Consider the following 6947-nt stretch of genomic DNA (forward strand, 5'->3'; position numbering starts at 1 on the left):
CTTAATTTAAAAAAGCTTATTAAAAGCCACCCGGAAATATTCACAAGAGATGTGAAGGGAAAAGAAACTGAAAACTAAGGACAGGAGTAGATGAAATAGAGCAACAGTGTGCATCAGGGAGTTGCTACAGATTTACTAATAAAAGAACAAAATTAAGGAATATTGGCAAGTAAAATGAGGAATGGCATAGTAAGGATTCGGAAGTATGGGATTTATTTAGTGGCATGCAGTTACCTGCGTAAAGACAAAATAATTAGTTATGAGATTGTATTACTAATTTTGAGGAATAATACGGTGCTTGAGGGAAAAACCTCAATTCTCAAAATGGCCACTTCCAGAAGGTTTCAAAGCTATATAGCAGATTTAAACTGTAAAGAATTTTTGAAGCACTCTTAAAAATTTGGGGTCTGTTGAGCAAGCTTGGAAGAGATTACATGTGCCATAATTCAGCCTCAGATTTCAATGGTGACCAGAGAGTGAAAAATGGAGAAAAGGTTGAGTAGAATAAGCCTGAAGTTCACCTCAAATATGCTATTCTGGAATTTCCTAGGCTTCATAAAGTAAGTTTATTGGCAATTTATGAGAAAATAAAGAAGAAAAAAAGTGGAATATGCAGGAGGAAATCAAAATGAAAAATTATTGGAGGACATGATAAGATGCCAGCTTTTGCATTGTAAGGAAGAGCTAGGCATGCACTAAATGGAAGTCAAGAAAACAATGCAGTGACCAGTTGGTATGTACAAGAGCAAAAACCACCTTAACAAGGCCAGCTAACAGGGACAGTAAAACCTATGAAGAGGTGATATGCAGCACCTTGTGTGATAAAGAGTATTTTGAGAGTACCTTTCAAGACCTCCTGGTTGCTTTTGTTCTCTTCTGACTTGGGACATGCAGGGTCTTCAGAGAGCTTGCTGGACCAGGCCCTCCCTTACTACCAAGGCAGGAACAGGGAAGAAATCTCTCAGCAGAACCCTGGTGGCACAGTCCCAGGCTTTGTGTAAAAGTGGTGGAGATCCACTGTGTGCCCTAGGAGATGGTTTTGACATCAGTTTTTGAATGGGACCATGTGGATGCCATTGTGCTCATCTGGTAACCAGAGTGGCCCACTCGTTCCCCACCACTTCCCTTAAGAGCTGAAGGCTGCTGACTGGATCACTTTTAAGCTAGGAACAGCTGAAACAGGTTGATATCAAACCTAATGTGAAAGGTTTTGTTAAAAGAAAAAAAATTATGGGAAGAAAGTATGTAATTGCTCATTCACATAGTAGAAAATAATTTCTGCTTTGTGGATAAGTGAATTGGATGTGGAGTTAAAACCTGATCTTGAAAAGATGACAAAGTAAACAACCTTTTTTTTTTTTTCTTTTCTTTTTTTTTTTTTTTTCTTTTTTTTTTTTTTTTTTTTTTTTTTTTTTTATTAAAAGGTATTTATTCCCGACTTCAGGAAAAATATAGAAAATGTATAGCAAATTCCAGTAAAGAAGAAAGATCATTTTCTTTTGGGTAATTCATTCTTAGGTGGAAGGCAGAAGAGACATTCTCTAAAGATGAAGATGAATTGTTTTTTCTTAAAGATCTGAGAAGAATTGTCCTTTTCCTTTTTTTTTCATTGATTTTCTTTTTTGATGTTTCCAACAAGCAGGTATGTTTAGAATAAAAATTTTAATAAAATCAGAACTGGTAAATTTTTAAAAACTGCTGAAGACATTCCCAACCCTTAAAATAATGCATCGGTACTGATTTATTTTACAAAATGCTTCAATATCATCTAATGCAAAACTTTAGAAAAATGCCTGGCATTGCTCTTTCAACATGAAGGTTCAAGAAGAGCGAAGGATATCTACTATTTTCCTTAACTGGTGTTTGATTTTCTGTTCCCTAAAGAAAACTTTCACAAAAAGAGTCAGCAACAGTTATTCACTAACTGGTTTAAATAAAAAAAAGGAAAAAAGAAAGAAAAGAAGACAGATATATTTGGAAGCAGTCCATTGTTCTCATATGTTGCAGTATCAGATGCCAATCTGTCTTGAGAGTATATGACTCAGGTCTTTATAGCCTCATAAATCTTCTTTGGGAAATATGGGCTAAATATGAGCAGCTAATGAAATTTGTCTATGTCCCTTGTTATGATAGAAATGTTAGAATCAGCCACAGGCACAGCTGTCACTTGTTGATTATTGTGAGATGATAAGTGGACATGTTCCCCCAACCTTGGTGCAAGCTTGACAGGTTTATTGAAACATGACAGGAGTGAATATATGAGTATGTGAGGCATTGAGATCGGACCGGCTGATCATAGAGGCAAAATCCATTAAATACTTGGAAATGTCAGTTTGGTTCTCTAGCTTGAGAGGCAATTTATGAGTCAGAGCTGCTGTCAGTTTATGTAAATTGACCTCTCCAGGGATATCTGAAGTATCAAGGGCAGAATTGTTTAAGATATAAATTCAGAAGAGGATTCTGGTAGCGCCACTGTTAGCAAACTTGCCCACTTGTAGGAATCTGTATGAGTGTAACTATTCATGTTGTTCTCTACTAATTATTTTGTACCATGTATCCAGCATCCTCTGTTATTGGTAAGTTAAATATAAGGTTAGACATGTTATTTTTGTCTAACTTTGGAAATTTAGGAAAAAAAGAATTGACCTCCTTTCAGATTACTGTATTATCTCTTGTATTGCAGTGAGAAGGTGAATTTGAGCCCTTTCAGCACTCAGGAGGAGGCCTTGTTTCCAGGAAATTTAATTGCCATGAAAAGACTTTTGAAAAAAACAGCAGTGAGATCCAGTGCAACACTGCGTTCTGAATGCCTCAGAGGTTTGCTTTTTTTTCTTTACATGCCACAGTACAGCCATGATTGATTTGACAGCCTGTTATTTGCCCAGATGTTAACAGTATAAAGCATATTTTACTCAGTCCTTCTGCCTAGAGCAGGACAATAACTGCTACAATTTTTGCTAGCAGACATCAAAAGCCCGTCTCTGTTTAGACATGTTTTTCAAAGAAAAAATATCACAGGGTCATTAAAACTTCACACTTAATAAGGGAACTTACCTCTGGCATTTCTGTAGACTTGTAAGGAGAAACAGCACTGTGTGTCAGTGCATAATTTGTGAAGCACTCCATTTTCATACTCTGTCAAGTGTGAAAGTAGCTGTGGATTCAAAAAGGCCAGTTGTTAATAAGCAAAAAAGACGAAAAATGTAGGGAAAGCCATTAGCAGAGCTGGGTGGTGCATGTGCTCACAGAGAAGAATCTCATAACAAGCCAGAATGAGAATGAAAAAGATTAGATAAATTATGAATCAGAGAAGTAACAAGTAAACCATTTTAGAATTATAGTCTGGTATTAGGATTAAAAAATCTTCTGAAGTTCCCGAGATTATGTAGTCATACATTAATTGATACTCAAGCAGAAGTTTAAAGAATGAGGCCTGTTAATACAGGGCAGGATCCTTATCTGGCTTCTCTTTATCCAATTCATTTTTACTTGTGGAAGAGAGAAATTGTTTTAAGCCAGCCAGTAATTGGGTCAGCTGATAAAAGATCTTGCTGGTGTCTTAGTGTATGACTAGTTTTCACGCTCTGTGTGTTCTTCCTTTGTGCTGAGTGTGCATTTTTTCTCACTTTGCAATTCTAACAGCTTCTTTATCTCCCCTTCAGTTCACCAGCCTTGTGCAAAAAAATGCTTGTAAGTGATCATGTCATTTTCCCTTACGTAATGTACCTATCCTGTCTGCTTAGTCTGAATTTTGAACTGTGGGGTACCAATTATTTTTAATTCTCAGTACAGTGGCTGATACAGCTGGACCATCCCTGCTTCTGAGTGATCTTGTAATATACACTTTCCATGAAGGATGTGGTAAGGTAGACAGTGGAATAATTTAATTTTGCAACAAGAATAATTTTAACCTCCTACATCCTACTTGCATATAGTTTTGAACTGGCTTGCTCAAAGAGGTGCAAGAGATCTGGAACAGTGAACAGAAGCTCTCTGTAAACTTGACCATGATTTGGAAACCAGGGATATTCTTGCAGTGAAATGAAATTGAGGGAATTTGCAAAAGTTATACAGCAGATAGAAATGCAATTCTTGGAAAATACTAGAAATCCAGAATAAATGTGTCTTAGTTAAGTGTCTCATATTTGGCAGTTTTATCTCACTCCCAACTTTCTTAAAAGTTACAGTGCAAGTTATAGAATAAAAAATGTTAGCTATCCAAAACTGCTCAAAGTAAAGCAGTGGTGAGAATTATTTGTGACACTGCAAATTAGAGAAATTTCTTTCAGAAACATGAATGCTAAATAGATAGCATTAATTTATTATTAATGCACTGAGTTCTACGCAAATGGAATAGTCAATAAATGAAATTAATATTTTGCCTGTAAGTAGAGTGAAAGACTGATTGTCGTTTGTGCAATCATAGATTCTCTTTGGGATTTACTGTTCCTCACAGAAAACTACTCTTTCCTGTCCTCCTGTATTTGCACAGCCTGTGAGCACCTTGTAATTACCCTTCACAGCTGGTTCTGGGAAACTCAGAATCTTTTCCCTATGCAAATAAAATGGATATTTCTGTGCTTTGTGCCAGGACTGTAAATTGTTGCTACTGACTCCCTACAAGTTTTGCATGAAATCAGAATATTGCTCTCTGTCGTAATGGAGAAACTTCAGGTTTTGGTCTGAATATGTGGAGACAATTTGGCTGCATGTATTAACTGTTGTTAATTCCCTTTTTTTTTCTTATGGTTGCCATTGAACAGACTGTTCCAGTCAAATCTCCTTGGTATATCTGGTCTAATTAATGTTTAACTTTTTATAAATTTCTGGTTTTAGAGGATAATTAAAAACATCTTAAATCAAGAATATACTATTTTTTAGAAAAATCATTAAACAGAGAATGAGTCATCTATATAAATCTGATTCTGAAAATTAACATGAAAAGAAAAACTGTGAAAAGCTTGCAAGAGATTTTTCCTCTCAGAACCCTGTTGCTATTTAGTGAACATTTTGTTTTCTGGGTAAAAATAATAATCTGTAACTATTCTACAGTTTCTATGTTTTTGTGATTTGTCACTCTAACACAGCTGTAGTTTTGTCAGCCCTATATAAAATAGTATATTTTTAAAGTTTTATTTTGGACTACTGTCCTCTCCTCTGCCAAAGAGAGCATTTTTTCATAGTAATATAATCTACAATCTCTCAAGACTCTCCTTAAAGCTTTACTGGTCTTTACATCATGCCCTGGTGTGCGGAGAGGGAGGATTGGGTAGGGTGCATGTAACTAAAAGCACTCACTGAATATGTTAAAACAAATGTGTACTTTACCATATTTAGAAACGAAATCCTTGGCGAACTCAGATGTTGTGTAGATAATATTATTTATCCACCATATGCTGTGGAGGCAAAGATTTTAGTTGGTGGCACTGGCCATAAATTTTTACATTTTATTTCTAAACTTCATGCACTTAGAAGAAAAGGATAATCTGCTTGTGGAAATTTCTTGTTAACAATATCAAAAGAAGCTATCTAAAAACTTGCTTGGATGACAGGAGGAAAAAAAAGAAACAGAAATGGGCAAATCTGCAAAATATGGTTTCCTTCAGAGATAAAATTTGCTGAATACATGCCAACAAACATGTTTTCTTTTCCACCATTTTATTTATAAATATATTAACCCATAGGGAAATAATGGTCTTGTGAAAATAATGGTCCTTGTGAAAAAGACCCCTAAAATGGAGTTTAAATCAAGTGCATGTGTTTTACAAGCAAGTCAGAAATACACCCAGCTGCACAATTATTCACTTTGATATGGTTTATAGAAATTTGAACCAGAAGTCTTGATCAAGCAGCTCTGAACTTTGAAACATCTGAAATGAGGTCCAAATTCTGAGACTGGATAATCTGTCAGTAATTTAATTTCTGTTAAGAAACTTTCCTCTACAAAACTTGCAAGCAATTCTTAAAGCTCTGCATGCTTTAGAAGGCAGCAAGATGCAGTAGGAATAGGTCAGTTGGTACTCAGGACCTGGCATCTACCTTAACACGTGTTTCAGGGATGGTCTATTCAGCTCTAGTTTGATTCTATGCAAGTGGTTGGTGTGCATTAGCAATGCTCCCAGAGAACAACTTCTAGTCGAGTTTCATCCTAAAGGAAACCACTTTGTGCACTCTGAAGCTGTTGCCTGATGTGAACCAAAATGCAGTCAGTGAGACTGGGGAGGGGAGTTTGCTTTCAATAGCCCACTTCTGATCTGAACTAAAGTGCTAGTCTAATTTCTTAGCTGATGAAATGTAGTTGAGAAAATGAAACAAGCTATTTAGGTGAATGAAACAACACAGTTTTTTTAACTACTTTAGAGTTAGTTTTTAGATTTCAGATTGTTGGCAACACTGCATTTCTTAAAAGAACTAAAGCATTTGTCTTGGAAGAATTTATACGGAAGTACCATATAAATGAATCTATATATTTTCAGAAGCAATTCTTGTCTTCCTCATTTGGAATATTAGTTTCATGTAAGTTTTTAACATCTCCCAGAACATCTCCCTGCTGTTTATGAAGCGGTAGCATAGCTGCAGAGAGCTTTTCACACCTGATGATCAGCATCTGAAGAGCTGAGATAAAAGCATATAAGGTCACACTTTTTACCTATCTCTCCATCTAAAATAAATGCCATGCCTACCTTTGGCAATATACGTAAGAGTCTAGAAACAGCTTAGAGGCACAGCAGAATTAAGCTACTATCATGATTGACTGATTACACTGATCTGAAGCCAGAAGATAAAGTGGGTAGATCTTTAACTGGACATCTTATATGCCAGGAACCAATGACATCCTGCTGAGATAAAGAATTTGGCCCTGAGGATGCCACAGCAAAAACTGGTATATCTTCCTCTCACATTTAAAACTGAGTTCAGTTTTCCCAGACTAAAGTGACTATGGGATG

General features: G+C 36.0%; 1 long non-coding RNA gene across 1 annotated transcript in view; it reads left to right on the plus strand.

The window, feature by feature from the left end:
• The first annotated feature begins 2688 nt into the window (after positions 1 to 2688).
• Positions 2689 to 6947, plus strand: part of LOC130575956 (uncharacterized) — a 68674-nt gene continuing 64415 nt past the window's right edge. Inside the window, exon 1 of the long non-coding RNA XR_008965618.1 lies at positions 2689 to 2817. This is a non-coding gene — a long non-coding RNA (uncharacterized LOC130575956). The remainder of the gene's footprint in view (positions 2818 to 6947) is intronic.

This window comes from Malurus melanocephalus, unplaced genomic scaffold (genome assembly GCF_030028575.1).
Source record: "Malurus melanocephalus ecotype Western Australia unplaced genomic scaffold, MMel_1.1 scaffold_121, whole genome shotgun sequence".
NCBI lineage: Eukaryota > Metazoa > Chordata > Aves > Passeriformes > Maluridae > Malurus > Malurus melanocephalus.